The 21,372-nt window shown below is 30.2% G+C and overlaps 1 protein-coding gene across 1 annotated transcript in view; it reads left to right on the top strand.

Annotated features, from left to right (window-relative positions):
- LOC113373499 (matrix metalloproteinase-2-like) overlaps positions 1-21,372 on the top strand; it is a gene marked incomplete at its 5' end in the record, with an annotated part of 133,708 nt that overhangs the window by 88,628 nt on the left and 23,708 nt on the right. The window lies entirely within an intron of this gene.

Genomic DNA, 21,372 nt, shown 5'->3' with positions numbered 1-21,372 from the left:
TCTCTTTTAACTTCCCGTAGGGTAAGTTATTGTAAGGGCCGAAAATCGGAATTGAAAATTTTAACATTTCTCGACGTTTTGAAGGTTTTTGAACGTTTTGGCATACCTCAGAAAAAATGGATGTGGGTGTGTGTGTGTGTGTGTGTGTGTGTGTTGTGTGTGTGTTATGTATGTATGGATACAAATTTCCAGTCACGTTTTAGGGCGCACGGATCAACCGATTTGAATGGTTCAAAAACATTCGATTCCTATTGATAGGGAAAGAGCTGATTAGTTTTTGGCAAAGGCAGGTCCAGCCGTTTCGGAGATACGGAGCAAAGAGTGCAGAAAATAGAAATCGAATTTTTGAGAGAACGGAGTATCTGATTTGAATGATCTAAAAAGCATTCAATTAGTAATGATTGGGGAAAGTGCTTATTAGTTTTTGGCAAAGGCAGGGCCCAGCCATTTCGAAGATATGGAGCTAAATATGTAAAAAATGGCAGTTTTTGAGAGAACTAAGCGTCCGATTTAAATGATTCAAAGAACTTTCTGCTTGTCTTAACAAAATATTGATTTGGAAAAAAAAATTTTGTTCAATTTTTTTTTTTTTTTTTTTTTTTTTTTTTTTTAGTTTTATCAAAAATATTTCAGATTTTATTTTTAATTCTGGCTATAGTTCTAATATACTTTACAAATATTTTCAACTCTGCAATTCAGTTTATATAATTCTCATAAATATTAGACAATTTTACAATATTTATAATAATCTATTTGAAAACATTCAGTATTCCTCGAACATTTCGGTACGGGAAGTTCCAGCAATTTGCCTTAAGGCACGATGCCATAAATGCCTCAAGACAGAATTTCCAATTACAGCTAGTTATTGTTTCAAAATAGATGAACAGGTACAAATATTTTGTTTAATATCACAGTGTTATTAAATTGGATGTGTAGATTACTCTGCTGAACTGATAAAGACTCCATACAATTTGACACGAGAACATTTGTTCAATTTGGTTATGAGGTCTCAATACATTTCCATTCGAAATTCTCGAGACGGAGATCGATGGTGGTCGTCGAGTATATGCAATTTGAACAAGGAATACAGAATATATCACATAAAGATAGGTTCAAATTTCTCTTTTTAATATTCCAAAATAGAAGAACTCTTACAAATATTTTGTTTAATATCACAGTGTTATTGAATTCGATGTTCAGCTTTTAAAGCTCAATTTATATATAGACAAATTGCAAATAATACCTAAGTGTAGCTGGCATTTTGACTTTAAGGCAAGTTACATAAACTTCACGATACGTAAAAATAATCCACTTGATCAATTCAAAGTGAAATTATCATATCAACTTACATATCATATCATATCCACTTTGGAAATCAATTTTTAGAAAAACCAATTCAAACATGTATGTCCTAATAGATAACTTTTTATCTAATGTTTTCATTACTCTTTATAGCCATGTAAAGTTTTAATAATTTGTTCAACAATTTCTTACGAAGAAACGATTCGACCGATCTTTGCCAATATCTGATCAGCATAATAAAATTCACTAAGAAATGAATAACTCAAATAATTGTTTATTAATCAATTTTAGAATAATAGAGAAACGTTTCTCTGCTCTTTGGATATCATACAAAGAAAAATAAAATACACGTAATTAAAAAAACCTTGTTTAAAAAGTTCTGGTTTTTTTTTGTGTTTGTTATGCATATATGTGAAAGAAAAACGAATGAAAGTTGTTAGAAAAATTGTTTCATATTAAAAAAGTTTAATAGTCCTCTAAAATTTAAATGTTTGTTTTTCTACATTAAAATTCCATCTATTAATAGTTATCTCTAGTATGTGGACAAAATTTGCAATAAACTAAAATATACTAGTAACTTTATTATTCCGAATCGCTTTCGCCTCTCATAGTATAATACAACTACTCAAATTAAATAAGTTTAGTCATTTGTTTAGCTTCGTAATCTTGTAATACATAACATATGACACATTTTTAGTGTTATTTTTAGACAATTTTTGGTGGTGCTTTATCACTTGAGAACTTATCTGTTTTAGCGACAATGACCACAAATATCAGTATATTACAAAAGAGATATAATAATAATTTTTACTTTTGAACTGAACCAGGAACCGAATTCACAAATATTTTGTAAGTTCATGTGCTTTTGTCATATATTATTTTTAAATTGCACTTTGTGGCAAGAAGCCCTAATGATAATGAATATTTTACATCTTTCATGTGACGAGTAATTTATTTTAATTATACAGTGTTACATGTTCGTTGAGGGAAGCTTTATTTTATTTTAAAACCGACGTATTTTTGCACAATCTAATTCATAAATATGGCACTTACTCATAATAATTTTGACTATATTTGCTACAAATGCTAGAAAGACATCTCAATTGCAGAAAATATTTTCTCCCTCTACGAGTTTTATTCGTCCCGCCTGAGGCGACAAAAATAATGGCTGAAAACGTTTCGAAGCCGCAAGTGGCCGCATACCGGGTGACACTTACACCATATATTGGTTCCAGGGTAAAATACGACTCTGCACGAAAATAAACCATCATTTAAATTTGAAATACATCCCGATGTTATGGGATTTCAGGGAATTAAACATAAAGCGAACATGCTTGTGTAAAATCCCTAGGACGGTTGAAAGTTATATAGTTGCACAAGAACGACTCGAAACACCTGTAGCCCTCTAAGTTAAATTCAGATTTATATGCTCGCCACGATTTCTTCACGGGCTGTTTGAACGGTATTGTATGCTCACAATTGTTGGATGTTATTATTAGATGTTATGTACGCTCGATAAATGTGCTGTAGAGTTCTATTGTATTGACAATATAATGAAGTTTTTGGTATTGTAATAGTACTTGAAGTTCATAACTGTATACAGTTTCTATGGTACATCAGCAAATGGTAGTACTTACAATGTCTAAATGCTAATCAGGTGATTGGGCGTCTGGGAAAAAATACATTTGGTGTTCTAACATGATCATAATTTATTATACATGTACATGATTTATTCATATAAATGCAGAAATATTGATACACAGATTGTTTACACGAAATCAAAGCATCCGATATTATTATATATATATAAATGTAAATACAAATACAATTTGTAGTTAATTTAAAATAAACACATAATATTACAATTAAAGTGTTTTACAACAAATTGATCTTTCCAAAATCAATCAAACCCAACAAACACAGATGACAGGTAGACAAGAGGACAGGTAGAAAGGTGAACAGGTAGACAGGTTGACAAGTGTGCAATTAGCGAGTTAGACAGGTTGACAAGTGGATAAATAGTTAGTTAGGCAGGTTGACAAGTTTATAAATAGTAAGTTAGGCAGGTCGACAAGTGGACAAATAGTTAGTTACACTGGTTGACAAATGAACAAATAGTGAGTTAGGCAAGTTGACAAGTTGATAAATATTAAATTAGACAGGTTGATATGTGGAAAAACAGGAAGTCAGACAGGTTGATAAGAGGACAAACCGGAAGTTAGACAGGTTGATAAGCGGACAAATAGAAAGTTAGACAAGTTGGTTGATAGCTGGAAGGCTAGAAGATAAGTAAATAAGTAGACAGATTGATAAGGTAGATAAATAGACAGGTGAACCGGTGGACAGACAGGCAAATACAAAAGTAGACAAGTTGACACTTATAGTACCAGGGTCATGTAAAAATAAGGTTCCCACATTTTTTTCAGGGTTGAGGCATTTTTATTGCAATAAATGTGTATATCGGAAAGTTTGTTTTTCAAACTATTTTTCTACATAGTCGCCAGATCTTTCAACGCATTTTTCGAGGAGTTTTCCACTTTTGAAAACCCGCTTCGAAGAACTCCGCCGCCACGCCCTTGCTCGGTCTTTTTCTCCGGCGATTTTGGATGGCTTTTTTGAGTTTTGTTAGTGTCTCGCAGTACTTGTCCGAATTATAGTGGACTCTTTAAGCATTAACTCGGTAAGCAAGACACATTTTCGGTCCCAAAACTCGATGGCCTCCCGTTCCTTTACTCGTCGTGAACGTCTGTGCGTCCTTCGGGAAACTCCCTGCACCGTTTGAGGACGTGCTGGACGCTGATGCAAGTTTTGCCATAAACTTCTTCCAACTGTTTATGAATTTCAATAGGTGTAAGCTTCTTCGCGTTTAAAAATCGAATGTCTGAACGGATTTCACACTTGGCGGTGACGGTGATTGTGCTCCATTGCGGATGGCTGTTACATTGGCACTTTGCAGTGATCTTCCAGGTAGTTGGATTGGAGTGGCAAGGATCAACAATGAAAATGGTGTTGCCGGATTTCCCCTAGTATCTTGCGCGGCGAGTGTACAGCATTGGGAACTACTATTTTTAAATTTGAAAATGAATTAAATAATTTTTCACGTTTTGGATTTATGTTTTTCAGTTTATGTGAAATCATCTGGTCAATTAGATGTGCAGTATTTACTAGGGATGCAATATTACTTACGATGTTTTCCAGAAATTCGAGGCTTTATTGTGATTGTAACAGTTCACAATTGAAAGCCTAATAATAGGATTACATTCAAAAAACGTCATCAGAAGTCTTCGTAAAGACAGAAAGTAATTTATTTCCACAAGCATAGTATCATCGCACGGGTATCGTTCGCTCTCCCAGCACTGTCGATCTGTCGTCGTCTTATCAGGTTGTCACGGTGCGATCAGAAGTCTTGGCTGCATCTCGGTGCAAGCGCACAGTTTAATGACTCGTTATCGGGCGTGCGTGGCACGTCTCGCCTCGGAATTACTGATAATGGGATCCCGCCGGAAACCAGAAAACACAATGAGTATTACCGAACAAAAACAAATGAACACAAAACGTTTGCTCTCGCTCGAGGCAAGCGCATTTGCAATAACCGTGTCGCTTATAGTTGTTTAATGAGCAGCAGGCTAAAACGGCACGAAGCAATCCGCATTTGCCGCCCGCCGGAGGAGCGACCGCGCGACAATGGGCGATGCTTCATTAGATGAACGTTTGACAAAGGATACATTTTAGAATAGTGGGATAATTAATGTTTAGTATGTATCATGCGTTATTATTATCAAACATTTAGTTCAAAACCGTATCAAGACTCTAGTTGCACTTTGCATTTTGTTCATATTATAATCTTCGCTTACTCACAGCGTTTAAAAAGTGCGTGTAATAGATACATGAACTCATTTTATTAGGTTTCTTTTGTATTTTCAGCGAAACTCCGAATTATTTGCAGGTATTTACCATAATTTTCTATATTTTTATAGATGTTCAGAACAAATTTTTAATTCCTATAATTAACCATAAGCGTTTGCAGCAAAAAAATAGTAATAGCAAAACAATCAAAAATGCAATTTTTTGCAAATCCCTACGTTTCAGAGGTTTCTGAACATTTTGGCATACCTTAGAAAAAATTGGCGTATGTGACTGTGTGCGTATGTTTAGATACAATTTTTGGTTCACTATATCAGGAGCACGTATCAACCGATTTTAATGATTCAGCAAAAATTCGATTTGTATTGACGGGAATATGTGCTGATTAGATATTGATAACGACAGGTCCAGTCATTCCGGGGATACAGACCAAAAAGCGCATAAACAACCAGTTTTTAAGAGAACGGCACATCCGATTAGAATGATTCAAAAAGATTGTGTCGACGGTGTTTTATGGTTTTGTTGTCTTAGATAAACATAGATAAAGTCGTCTCCCAAATATAAGCGCTTAATTATGTTAGATTCATAAAATACTGCGATGAAATTTACAGTATTTATCATGATTATTTTAAATTTTTTAAATCAATTGTTACTACTCATTGATATTATAAATTTTTATTGATAATTGATTATTTTTATTTTTTTAACATTTATTTACTCTCGTGAACTTCCAGCGATTTGTCTTAAGGCACAATGCTATGCACCCCTAGTTTCAAAATTACTTCGACATTTATGATCATAAGTAATTTATTGATAAACAAATTGAGATTTTTTGTTTTTTTTTTTTAATTTTAAATGTTCTGAGCCATTTAAATTAAATACATTTACAGTGTGAGAAAATTAAGTTGATTTTCAATTCAAGAAATTCATATTTTTCTTTAAAATATAGAATCATTCAAGTCTGTTCATTATAGGCGAATTTCGAAGTTTTCAGTCTAATTGCTTTCCACTACGCAATTCAAAATTATAAGTACGTCTTTTGACATTCATAAATCATATGAAAATCCAACTACTTTGGAAAAACTTTTATTCGATTATTGAATAGAAAGTTTTGTTTACCAAGATCGGCAATGTAAACTTTCGTTTCTTAGCACGAGTGTACGTCTGCATTGTATATTCTGGATAATTTCTTATGAATACTTGATGATCGATATAGAGCAAATAAACTTCTAAATATTCAATCGAGTATTTACTTTTAGAAGTATTAGTGAAGTCGATTATGATTATAGAGAGCAATGCTAATAGTAGAAGAGAAAAACAACTCGATTTAGGACTCTTTATTGGAACAATGATTATAATTGTCTAGACTAGATCTATATCTATTTTCAAGATATGGATAAAAATCCATTGCGTGATAAATGTAGATACAAATTGATTACACACAAAAAATATTATGTTTAGTTGTTTATTGGTGATGTTTTCGTGTCAATATTGTTAAGGTCGTATCAAGGACAGAAAACATGCTATCCACGAAATTTTGTACTTCTAGATTTTTTATTTTTGATTTTGAAATTTATGTTAGCTCAATATTTATCCTGATCCAGAATGCAGATGAATGCTAAAGTTGATAGATCAGAATCCTCGTAATATGTACATGCCAAACAACATTTTGAAACAAAAGTATCTGTATACATTAGCCCTGTGCTTTTATTCTCCTCGTATGTTGCAAAGCGATGATAATGAGTTTCGGTATATGCGATTTCGCAACCCGCGCGAAAATCTCATATTCGCGGGAAAGCGGTCTTTGTTTTCGGCAAACAGAATGGCACGACGTCTTCTATACAAACACAAGTCATTTCGGTGAAAACGCTTTGTACGAAATCGCAATACTATTCTAGTAAAGTCATTGCGGCGAGGGGTTAGACGTTAATACAATATTGTTAATGTTAATTACTCGTGTATTGAAATACACGCCGCCAATGAGTAATATATTATATATACTCACAAACACACACACATATAGCTACATATGGCATATGTGAAATGTCAATGGAAATCTTCTAACACTATTCTTCCCTGAATCGGGTTGGAGTTAAACTTACCTCACGGATCTAAGGCAGTATCACCCATTATTTTTCATTATTTATATATGTAAATAAACGGCAAACGTTATTTAGCAATAACAAATATTTAACTTTAAATGCGTTTTTCTCAGAACAGACTTTTTCAATACTGTTGACACGATTTCTCGAGTTCTACTCGACCGATTCACTTGAAATGTTTAGAGAGTCTTGTTTATAGACCTATCTATAGCCCGAACTAGGATTATCCCCAAATTCCAATTTTTACTATATTTTAAAAATTCGAGAAATTTAAAAAAAAAACAGTAAAAAGAACACTTTTTTTTCAAACAGTCGCCAATTTGTGAAAAAAAATTCTTTTTACTCATCGCTAGTTTGGGCCATTGCGACATCATTATGGATTTATAATCTTTTTATTTTTTGCATTTTCGATGGCTAGGAGGCCTGAAATCATGTCAAGAATGAGGTGTCAATTTTTGAGACCACCCACTTCATCAGCTGCCAGTTTTTACAATTTTTAACTTTTTTATTTTTTTATTTTTGTTTTGTATTTTAATAATAATAATAAACAAGTGGTAAAAAAATGGATAGTAAAAACATTCAATGCTTCCTTTCACGACACTTTAAAAATGACCTAAAATTCATCGCTCTACACTAGAATACCCCCTTAAATTAAATAGACACAATATGAGATTCAATGTTCTCATATATCATTACTGCATTAATTCATTCTTTATGGAATTACGGAAATTCGAACATGAATTTTTAAATTATGCTGTTGATGCCAAGAAAATCGATTGATATTTCAAAAACTCTTTGGTAAAAATTGATGATTTGCCATAGATATCTAAAGTACATGGTTCCTTCACAAAAACTGGTAGATTTTCTTAATTTAATACCCAGTCTTCACATTTTTCTCTAATATTTTTACAATATTTGTACATTATTATCGAGCTTAAAGCATCTGTAAAAGTATAACTGGAATAAACTCTCTGGATACTTTATAAAAAAGGGTTGCACAGCCCTTCATATAAATTGTTTTTTAGGTAAAACTTAATCTTTACCATAAGCTCACAAAAATCTGAATTAACGTCCGTTGAAAAACTTTCACTGACTGAAAGCGGGATGAAAGGAGACTTGTTTACTAAAATGACTATTATGAAATAGGAATTTGTGATAGAAGGGTGAAAATTTAGGACTGTATGTGTTTTTCAATGACAAATTGTGAAAAATATTAAACAAAATTGGTCTAGAAATTTAAAAGAAAAACTCTTATGGATAGGGTATGAAAAATAGATGTTGTCAGATAATATGAGTATCAATTTTATAGATTGCTCATAAATAAATTGTTTAAAAAAATCCTATAGAACAAGATACGTTGCATAAAAATATATCACTTAAATATATATATATATATATATATATATATATATATATATATATAAATTTTTTAAATGGAAGTATAAATTGCAAAGTGCTATTTTGAAATTAAAATATCCAACATGCGACAATTGTAAGAATAACAAGGCGCGTTTACCAGGCGCCTTTGATACGACTCTAACGAGGTTAACATAAGCTCGAAGCTTTAATTATGATCTCGAGATAACTAAACAAGCTGACTGTTATTCATTATTAAGCATGCGAACCAGAATTGACATTAACCTAATGTCTAGAGTGGTCTACCGATCATATTATATGTAAATAGAATATGAGTGCGATATCATCATATATACATACAACATACAAATGTATATTAAGTATGCAAATAGATAGGGAACACACTGCACTCAGTTTTTTGCACAAACTTTATTTCATAAGTTAAAATACAGACTGCACTTATTGTTAGTACAGTGTCAAGCTTTGTAAAACTGAAAGATTATGATAATGTGAACAGTTTATCCATAAATTGAAATTATGGATGAACGGTATATCCATAATTCAACATAATTTACAATGAATATTTGTTAATATAAGAACTTACTCTCAAGATGAGACATACTTAACGGACAAAATCTCTATAAAAAATTAGATAATTTGATTCGCATATGTCTATGTAAATCATCATTTTATCAACAATCATAATAATTTTCTTTTAAGACAAAATTTCTGTGAAATATCGGTTATGTCTACTGATTATTTTTGACCGCCAAATAGCAATTTTTAAAACTTTTTCTGGTTTTCTAAAATCGCTGGACATTCCTCTTAAATCATTCATGTAGGACTTTCCGTTGTCTCCAAAACTGATTTTTTGCACTTTTTGCCCCGTATCTTTGAAACGGGTTAGATCTACCTTTAACAAAAGCAGCACATCTTCCAGTCAACAGGAATGGAATGTTTTTTGAATCAGACAAATGAGTGTGTTTAAAATCGTCGATTAAAATTGTATTCACTCACACATAAATCCATTTTTTCTAAAGAATGCCAAAATGTTCAGAAATGTCTAAAACGTAAAGATATACCGAAATTTTAATTTTTAATTTTTGAATAATGACTACTTTAATTTACCCTATGTGAACTTAAAAATAAATGTCCTATTTAAAATTGATATTTTTATTAGCAAAATTCATACTTTTGCAATACTAGCAATTTTTATTCTACATTTAAAAATATGTGTAAATACTCCTTTATAAATATTTATTCCCCATAAACCCTTTAATAAAATAAATTTTAGCAATTGGCGCAAAGTTTTTTCCATCCAGTCGCCGGGGTAATAAATTTCTGTCGACAATTTAATCAATTTGCGTGTGACGTCGTAGAGTAACGTCCCATTTGTATTCCGTGCGAGAATACCTGAAGCGAAACACAATATACACGCTATCAAAATCCAATAAACACTACAATATTGAGACAAACCTGCTGCCGGATTGCATAAATGCATCCAATAAATTACTCATTCAATGCTGTCGGTTCGATTTTGTTGTCTCTGACGTGTATGCGCTTGGACAAACACCTATTGTGAACGTTGCAATATGCTACCTAATCAGGGCTTCTTCAAATTTAAGCGGAAACAATCGATTTAATGTAGACAATAGTGTTTTTGAATAGTGCAACTGATGCATAATGATTCTAGGAAGTATTCCGATTTGCAACTGCACAAGGAAGAAAAAAAATACAGGTCGTGGGCGTCTTACGCAAGAAGAGAAAATACATGGAGTTGAAAAAGTGATATACAAATGAATCTGCCTTCGGGCAGAGCACCAGTAATTATAATAATGAACCATTCTTTTATTTATTAGCAATATATGTATATATATTTCATATATATCCATATCTCAGGCAGGCAGGGGTGCTTGGTATAAGAGATTATGGATTGCTTTATACATTTATGCCTATACACACACACACACATATATATATATATATATATATATATATATATATATTTCTCTATTTCATATTATTTCATTTTAAAATATTACATCTATATAAGAAATATTACATTTATATAAGAAAACTATAAAAGTCTAGTAAATACATAAAGTGAAAATGGAGTATTGAGAAAAGAAGAAAGTGAATTATATCATATCGTCATAATATTGGTTGATACTCCTGAAAATGGTATTTTTGTTAATTGCAAATTAATATATGAAGTTATTTTTTCGCCAATTTTGACGGGTGGTATTCAAATCTTAGTATATGCCTGTCTAATCTTATAAATCCTATAAAATCATTTTTCTGCACCCTTGTACGAATCAATTGAGCATGATGCAACCGTAGCCTGAAAAATATTTAAAAGATTTGTGAAGTACAAGATATTCCCTATGTTTTCGATCAAACTTTAAAAATTTAGCCATTCTTGATTTAATACTTTGTTAATTCTTGTAAATTTTAATTTAAATAAAAATATCACGATGATAAATTTATTTCAAGTATATCATTTCTCAAGTCAGTATTTAGTTCAAGTTCTTATTTTCAAAACCATCTGCAAACCATCTTTATCGATGGCAATTAAATATTTTTCCATCAGCTGAAAACAGATTCTATTTTGATTGCCCACTGTGCTAGATTACTTGAATGCACTAAATATTTGTTCTAAACGCAGACAGAAATACTTTCCCGATAGGAAAATAATATAAGGGCTATCTTAGTTGCAATAAAATATATTTTTGACTAGGTAATTGAATTCATATACATAATGAAATTTTGATTTTGCAACTGGAAGCCGAACTTGAATATAACGAATGGTGATATACTGATATACTATACAATGCTGTGTGTGTGATATGTTCTATCTTCAAAAATCGATTTCGATTATTTTGTTATTTTACTTTTTGCTATTAATTATTTGCACATTTTTTGAACATTTATTTTTCATATTTCAATTCTTCTTATTCGTAAAGGAAATAATATACCATAAGATAGGAACCTATATTCTATAAGAAATTTTAACTACCAAACTTAATACGAAGTTTGTATAACTTTTTTTTATCAAATTTGTTTATACAATTTATTTTCTTTATCAAATGTCATCGTTGATCATTGAAAGTTAATTATTTTGAACAAATGTCGACACTATTTCTTTCCTCATAATTTCTGATACATATTTTTTAGCTATTAATTCCGCACCACAGCCCATAATCATTAACAGTAATTTTATGAATATAACATTATTGTCTATGACATTGACTGTATGTGATATAAAATAAATGATAGTAGTATGCCAGTAAAAAGTAGTAGATAAGTAGTAAAAATGGGTAAATAATAAAATTTAAAGCCGCTAACACAAAAAAATTTTTTATTCGGTTTTTTTTTAACGATTTTATAAGAAAGTGTATACATATTTATATAATGAAAAAAATTAAATAAATTTTTATTTTACATGTTGTCAAATTGCGTTTTATAAGCAAAGCTCAATTAAGGCAGTATTAAAAAGTTGTTTAAAAGTTGATACAAAGTTGAAGAATCTCAGCCACAATGTTAATATATTCTGAAACCGGTCGTTTTCATCCTCAGGAACGGTCCGCCGCAGTAATTAGTTCCGTTACATCCTGTTTCTCTCGCCTGTGTCCTACAAAATCCCAGACTCCTTTAAATCTCGAATGCTGATCTGGCCATACACCTGACTTGTTTCCTAATGTTTGCATTTAAAACAAGTTACTAAGGCAAATCATTCCTTCGAGAGAATTATATTTTCCACTGCGTTTTAATTCTTTATATTTTTTTATAAATTTTGGAATAATTATTATCATTAGACAATTTGCTTCTATTTGGTCAAATTGCTAAGTTAATTCTAGATGAATAAATACATTTTTATATCTCTTTACATTTGTGATATTTTTTGAGTATTTGAGCAGCGATAAGATCTTGTCTTCAAATTTTTCAATACTTATCTGCATCGTATTGATCGAGATGAGTGGTTTACCACTGGGTTGCCTTTTGGTAGGCATTAAGAAATTATGTTCCTAAGTTAGCAAAAACAGCTCACACAACACCTAGTTCTTCTATTAATAATCACTGGAAACTCGGATATAAATTATATTTATTGATATTTAATAAGACATACTTATATTCTTTTGATCAGACACAAAAAGTATAATGTATAGAAAGAATTTATTACATTATTACGTTGTCTTTGTAAACACTAAAAAGCTAAAGTCATTTATCATATCTGCTTGGTATATTAGAATCTGGAAAAAATCTGGCTCGTTGCCAGAGATCTGAGTTTTGGCATAAGCCGAACTTTTACAACGACATACTTTTATGAGAAAATATAACTAATACTTCCTATCATTGAGATTGAACATGTTTTTATGTGGAATCGATTATTGTTACAGAAGTTTCGAAATTATATTGAAAGTTTGATAATATATAGAGCAAATGATACTAGAATTGATAATCATTGTTTGCGGTGAAAAATAATTGGTTTTGTAACGATAACACTACATTTGTGCTCAAATTTTATTACTTTTTACTTTTTTTATCTTTTTTTACTTTTCAAACACTTCATTTTGTATTAGTTTTATATTCAATTAATTATCAATTTCCTGAAGCACTTTGCGGTTTCATAAGTGAGCATATTTAATTTTACAATCTTACATGTTTTAACGACATGAAAAACAAATCGTAAGAATGAAGTGAAGTTCTCGGAAGTATTTACGGATTTTAATCGTTTCATAGATTTTCTACATAATTTAATTTTACGCTGGATTAGCTTTAACTGATTGTTTTATTGTTTATTATGAAACCTTCATAATCACTTAAAACTACAATTAATTTCAAATAATATTCGACTCAACCCTGAGCTTTGTCTGCTAAAGATCAACGTCCAAGAATGAACTGCATGCCATATGCTCTCCTGGACAGCTTAGTAATTAGACAATATGGGCGACGTATACCTGGTGACACGTTATGATGACATATAGCACTAAGTCACATTTATATATATATATATATATATATATATATATATATAAATATCTGTCTGAGCCAGTGGCGTTAAAACTAATACACACATAATTTGCTCAGTAATGTTTGCCTATAAAACCAACAGAAATACATGAAAATAAATTTCAGTTTTTATATTATTTACTTAATTTGTTGGTTATTGGAAATTATAATTATTTTATGAACTATGGGATTCGCCGTGAATTAGTGGTTAAAGCTATGGGATTTCAATTGGAAGTCCCAGATTTAATACCCGCCTCGAGCAGCTTGATGTCAAGCACTAGTAACATCGGTTTTTACGTGGATATATAGATAGCAATATCTTTCCAAATGAAGATAGCACTTGCCTGGCATTGCTGTAACATTAAATTCAATAATTACTATTACAGAAATTGTAATAATAAAATTTATCACATAGAGATAGGACAACCGTTTGGATTGCCATCAACAAAACCTATATAGTTAGTTGAGTCAAATCATCACAACTGCTAAGGAAGTTAAATGCAAACTTTTTGTATTTGGTTGTTAATATTTATCTTTAATTTTTAATTATGTTTGTTGTTTTATTTACTTTTATCATTGCCAAGAAAGAATTCAGATTTAAATAGAGGTATATACAGAACAGTAGAGATAATATAAGAACTACTGACTATTTAAGTGAAAAATTGCTGAAAATCGTCAAGTAAATAAAATAAATTAAGAATATATAGTTTAGTGCATAATTACGATTTACTGAATTTGGGTAAATTGTAAACGAATGAAAGAAAGAATAAATACTTTACATTTAGTTAGGAAACATCATTTTTATGATTGTCAAATGAAGTTAGAGGCTTTGAAAAATGTAGCATTTTAACTTTTCTGTTGGTCAAAATTCAGGAGGTTCAAATTCAGCATTTATATTTGTTCTAATCTTCAACTGTAAATGGCACATTTTTCTCAAAATCCTTTTCCAATTTCTTTTTCTAATAACAATTTCTGTTGGTCTCGCTTTAAGGGGCACAACTAGTGTAACCGCCTAAAAAAAGTGATTTTTGGGAATTTATATTAGAAATACTACTTTATCAATCATTTTAAGATTTTAGGAATATATTTATACATGTTTTAAGAATATTTGAAAAAAAAAATTAAATATTTTTTAAGTTATCGTCGATCTCCAACGGCGCGACAAAAAAAGGCCCTGCACTGCTGCAGTGATTCCGGCCTTCCACGTCGATGAAATAAAAAAAATCTCTTTAAACTAGATAATATTGTTTGTAAAATGAACAACGATGAAGAAAAAAAATAAAATGAAAATCTTAAAAAAAGTCGAACTTTACCCAAAATTTTGGTCGTTTTTGGACTGCCAAAATTCAATTTTTGATCCGATCAAACAATCGATAGTTTATTTTACCGAGAACTATATATATAGAACATATAAAAAAAATTGGTAGTGATCGGATCATTTGTTTTTGAGTAATCGCTGCAGCAAATTCGGAAAATGCTGTTTCGAGAAAAACGCGTTTGAAGGTAAAATGATCGTTACACTATATACTATATATATATATACTTTTTAAATGGCTGTAACTCAAAAACTGTTTAAGATATCGATTTAAAATTTTGGTATGTTATTTTTAAAGGTATAACCTATCGAAGTATGGAAAAATTGAAAATTCGATTTTTTTAAAATTTCACACTAGTTGTGCCCCTTCATATTATCCCTTGATCATGTTCTTCTGTATTTCTTCATTAGTTACTTATTTATATATCGAGATAGAATTCGTTTTATCTTATGCATTCTTCTCTAGTATGATATCAACAAACTTTTGATGTAATTTTGACCACAATATCTGAGTCTAACCCAAACGAGGTGGTATAGTCCAAATATATGAAAAATTTTACTCTCTTTACGTAATAAATTATTTGTGTGACAATAATTCTAATTATCCAGTTCAAAATAAATCAGCACCAGATTTTACTTTTTTACAATACTTTTTTACAATTAGCTTTAACTCACAGAAAGTTTATAAATCCCTGCTCGCAACCTTCATTCGTGTCCAATCTCGAACTCTAATCCTTGGTGTTAAAAAGGCGTCTCTTCTACATTTCTGAATCCTCCATAATCTCCTGCACAGTTTTCGCCAGCTATAGTACTAAAACCCACGTATCGTGCGGGCATACACTGCGTCCTGTATGAATACATCAGGGTGCAATATGACGACATCGGATGCAGGAGTTATTAGGTGTAATCTCATACTGTGTACGGCATATTCATGAAGGTATTATACCCTTTGCCCGAATAGGGAATGTTGCTGTGTTACCTGCGAGAGTGGCCAATATCGGGACAACGGCAGCCTCGATGTTACAGGAAAATTTATGAAGTTTCGGATATCGTTGCAAGTCTTAGTTGACACATGGGTCATCTTCAGTAACATTATATGATGCATATGAATAAGGATGGATTAATGAATTTGTATACGAACCGGGTGGGTCGAGATTAATTTTTGTTGTGAACTTTATTGCATTTTGATCAAGAATATGTTGAAAGGTAAATGACACTAAATCAACTAAGGGATCGTTCAAGTATTACGTAAGCAGATTTAGTACAATTATTTACCCCCCTCCCCTTTGTCAGCAAAATAAAGCAAAGCTGTCACCAAAATATCACATAAATAAGCAAATCAATAACGCCCCCCTTCCGCCCCCTATAGTGCTTACGTAATACTTTAACGGCCCCTAACTATAGATTTTTTAAAAAAAATCAAGATATATTGCGTTCAAATAATGCAAGAATTATTTGTCGTTTATTTAAAATACTTACACTCAATTGTTCAAGTTAATATTTTAGGCCAATTGTGCAGGTTAGGGCCCAAACATAGAGGGCACACTGCTGTTTATTAAATAATATTTTCTAAAATAAACTAAAAATGTTTAATTCAAATAAAATAATAAATAACCAAATTATTATTCTTTGTGATGTATTATTTTGTGAACTAGACTGTTAAAAAAAAGGTTATTAACCACTAGATTTAATATTCAAAAATAATTCAAATATAAATATATTTAATTAATACCCAATTTTTATCTTATTTTAATATTGTAACATAAATTATTTTTATTCGTTACTTATTAATCTTTTTTTTCCTCAAAAAAAGCTCTACCAAAGTTCATAAATATAAATATAAATATAGATGTATTAGATGTATTAGATATACAATTCAAATCCCAATTTTACAATTAAATAATAAAACAACCAAATATAAAATACACATAAAGGAATGCTAAAATAATTTAATTTTGTGTCTTGATTTTATGAAACTTGATATTGCGTCTTCGTTTAGAGCATCTTCAAAAGTTGAGGTTCTGTATATCCATTGATTCGCAGGAATTATTAAAAAGTTTAGACGCTTTTCTGAAAAAAAAGAGCAGTATCAGAGACGAAGAAAAACATTTCACAGCTAAGTAATACTCAGTTATAGCCAAAAATTGCTGTAATTGTAAGATATCACATACAATTAGTAACAAATAGATATTTATAATATAAAAGGGATGGTACCACTGTATTTCTTGAAGTCAAAATTATTATATTCAAAAATGTCATAAAAACTATTGGCTTTTAATAAATTAATCAAAACGTTTTGGAATATATGATCGCTTAGTTGACGTATTTGTAAAGGTAATAAATTGAATAGTTGAATACCAAAACCATCAATTGAATTAAAAGTAGCATTAAGCTTAAAAGTCGATCCTTTGATAGTTCTATTCTAGTGAGAATTAGATATGGAAGATAAATTAAAGTTCTGGGGATTATTTTTTATAAAGAGAAGTGTAATAAGTAGGAATATGTTAGGAACGGTTAGAATGTTATACTTCTGAAAAATATTTCTACAACTTGTCATCGAATTACAAGAAAACAAGATTCTTAGTGCTCTTTTCTGAAGTTTGAAAACATGTTTTAAGGATGCTGAAAAACCCCAAAATTGAATGCCGTAGACCGAATCATGAAGAGTAATTGTTTGAAATTTAAATATTTATAAATTATTTCACTTATTTATATACAACTTCCAATAATTCTTTGACGGTACAATCACGATAATTGTTTAGATCTCTAATTATTTATTTTTTATTCAAAATTTTACTCAATCGTTCGTAAATTAAAAAGCATAGCAATTAAAACTTTGTTAAAATCTGTAATCACATATTGTAAGATTCATTATATAAATTTTTTATATATTATTATAGTTGTTAAAAATTCATGCAATTGAAGATTTAGTGGCATTTAACTTTGTGCATATCCTTATTCAAAATACAATAAAGTTTACAACAAAAATTATAATGCCTTTGACTTAATTCATTTAAAAAGCCAAACATTTCTTGACTATTTTATAATTCGAACTTTTAAATTGTTTTTGTTATTTAACATCGATCAAAACTTAAAGGTTCTATGAGCGGATGTGAAGATATACTTGAATTAATTACTTGTTTTTTTTGTAGATTGTTTTGTAGGTAGTTGTCCCATCTGTATGTGATGAATTTTTATTATTATAATTTCCGTAACAATAACGATTTTTTTTATTGATGCAACAATGCCGGGCAAGGGCTATTTCATTTGTGAACATATTGCTATCTATATTTTCAAGTGAAAACTGATGTCACCACTGCTTGAGTTCAGGGTGCTTGAAATGTGTATCTAATTCGAGATTTATGATTCAAATCGGCTTGATCTAATGCCCCATAATGTTAGTCATTTTTATTATAAATTCTATACCAGAACAAATTTAGTTTTAATTTACCAGATCATTAATCTGACAATTATATGTTAGTTGAGGAACCATAAATTTAATAAAACATTTGCATTTGCATACAATCATTTTTATTGGTATATCAATTTGATCGCTTTTATAGAGAATAATTCATGCAAGTATATAGAATATCATTGATTGATTGGATCATTGCTTCAAGTATAAATCATACCTCAGTAAACATCTGCTTCTCAAAACAATAGTTGAATATCAAAATATTTACTGGAGCCAGCAAAGGCATTAGCTGGGAGAAAAATTATAAAAAGGTTCTATTCAAACAAACAGAAGTAATACATTCTGTGCGTGATCAAATGGTCTGGCTGGTGTTTCGATAAACAAATCAGTAGATTCTTGAACAGAAGCAACAACTCCCGATGCCGTTTAATGATGTTTATTGAAACTGGCTTGTACAATACCCCGTATAATAAACTTATAATGCTTATGTTGAGACTGCGTATATTAGACGCTCATATTGAGTTTTCAATGAATTCTAGTGCTAGGAATTTTAATTAATGCAATTATTATTTATAGGCAGAAGTAATTAAGTAATAGAATAATTTATTAGATGGTTTTTATATTCCATATTAATAGTATTCAATTTATTTCTGAATGTGATAGAACATAGATGTTAGTTAAATACTCCAACGGTTGATACTGGTTAAGGTTTTTTACTTCTTGTAGGGTGAGTGATATAAATCGCAAAAGGATCGAAATTGAATTTTTTTGCACGTTCGATACCCAAAATAATAAAAAATATATATCTTATATAAAATTGCTTAAATTCATGCAATTGCATATTACAATTATTTATCGAAATTTGTTCATTAGTACAAAAAAAGTCTTAAACAAAGCAATAACAAGCGTAACATATAATAAAAACACAATGTGCTCATAAAAATGCCTGCCAATAAATAAATCCAATATAATTACGAGAATTTATAGGATCGACATAATATTTATGAAGTCTTTGAACTTCGATCGCATAACAAATCGTTGTTTACATTCGATTTAAAATTGTATCACTCCACTTGAAGAGGATATAAAGTCTTTATCACATAATGAGTAATGAAAGATGATGTCTGATAAGAATAACGCAAGCAACTGTCTAAAGATGATTCGAACTGGCTTTGACCTCACTCTAGAATTCATCGACCCGAATGGACTGATCTCAATCGCCAATATAAATAACATGTCATTCAAATATCGATTACTACGACCATTGATAATGATCGTGTCACGATGTAACGCCAACTCGATTTCAATTTTCAATCGGAGATGAATTTATCAATTTCAGTAGTTGATGATGAGTGATTGCTGTAAGTAAACCCTTATGCAGATAAATTGTTATTCGCAACTTGAAGAATTGTTTAATAAGTTGACTGCCAGACGCAATTTCTATGTCTTTGAGACACCAGCTTTATCATTGTTTAGCAAATAAAATGATATAATTTTTAGCTGATTTTTTTTTGTTAAGTGCATTTGGTGGAAGTTCTGGGAAAGTATGGGAACATTGCAACATTGGGTAGTTTCACACTTAAGAGAATTGCTCTTTAAATCGTCAACGCTCTAAATCTAAATTTGCACAATAGCTAGATGAACAGATGAGCCTTCTCTCAAATTCTACTTCAAATGCTGGAAGTGTTTAATGCGGCTTGCATATAATGTATAATTTGTAAGCTTATACAATGCTAAGCAGCTGACGTTCAAGTTAATATAAAGTGCGGAGTCAGTTTCTCTGTGAACTGCGATTGAAGTTTGCACACATACTTATAGAAATGACTATGATAATCATGTACATGCTGCTGAAATTGTACGTAATTATAATTGTCCAACTAGCTATTGAAATTAATTAGTTAAAAATTTATAATAATTATATTTTATTGTTCACACAACATGGTTGCCACAGATATTTTGAGTTCTCCTATTTATTTTGATGGGACAAATTTAGATTTTTTATGTTTCTCTTGTTTCTGCTACCTGCAAATCAATTTCTAATATTTATTGGTTAATCATGTACATACTGCTAAAATTGTATAGAATTACAATTGTCCAACTAGCTATTGAACGTAATTAGTTAAAAATTTATAATAATTAATTTTGCATTGTTTACACAACATGGTTGCCCTATAAATTTTGAAGTCTCTTATTCTTTTTGATGGGACAAATTTAGATTTTTTTTTGTTTCCCTGGTTTCTGATTCCTGCAAACTGTCCTTGTCCTTGTTTCTGATTCCTGCAAATCAATTTCTAATATTTATTGGTTTGACACCTTTATTAACAATAAGCAATTAGATGTCTTTGCAAATTTAATCATATCGAATGTTCGTTCCCAGAATCGATATAACTTAATTAAAGTTAATTAAATCGTAATTATTCTGAAAAGGTATCCTTGACGTCTGTAATTATTTGTACAATTAACTCATGATGATTGTAATTATATTGAGAAATTGCTTAGGTTGAAAGTAAAACTACGGTGGTATTGTTGATGCAATGACAAAGGTATAACATGATATAGACTAGAAATTTATTCTATAAATTAAATGTGTTTTATTTAAAATTTATTGGCTAATTCTCCTGTAAAATAGCTTGTAACACTTATATCGAATGCCTAATAATTATTATTGTCAATTATGTCAATTGCATTAATCCGAAATACTTATTAATACCAATTACTTACTAATTATTCAAGTGTCGTTACAGTAATTATAGTCTTAATGGATAAACGTAATTACATACGCCAATTACATTCCTCTTCGTTTTAATTATATTTTTAATTCATTTAATTATGAATATAATTTGATTTTTCATAAATCATTTTATAGTAATAATTGATCAATACCACTTGGCAATTAATTAATAAGATAAGGCTAATAAATTGGTATCTCATTCTTCTTCGCAGCAATAATATGAAAATTTGTTTTCTTATTAATGTGTTTGGAAATTTTAATTAAACACATGAGATCT

The sequence above is a fragment of the Ctenocephalides felis genome, unplaced genomic scaffold (assembly GCF_003426905.1).
Source record: "Ctenocephalides felis isolate EL2017-DRISC unplaced genomic scaffold, ASM342690v1 CF-g0.4_SCAFFOLD_01604, whole genome shotgun sequence".
NCBI lineage: Eukaryota > Metazoa > Arthropoda > Insecta > Siphonaptera > Pulicidae > Ctenocephalides > Ctenocephalides felis.
This window is presented reverse-complemented; position numbering and strand designations above follow the sequence as displayed.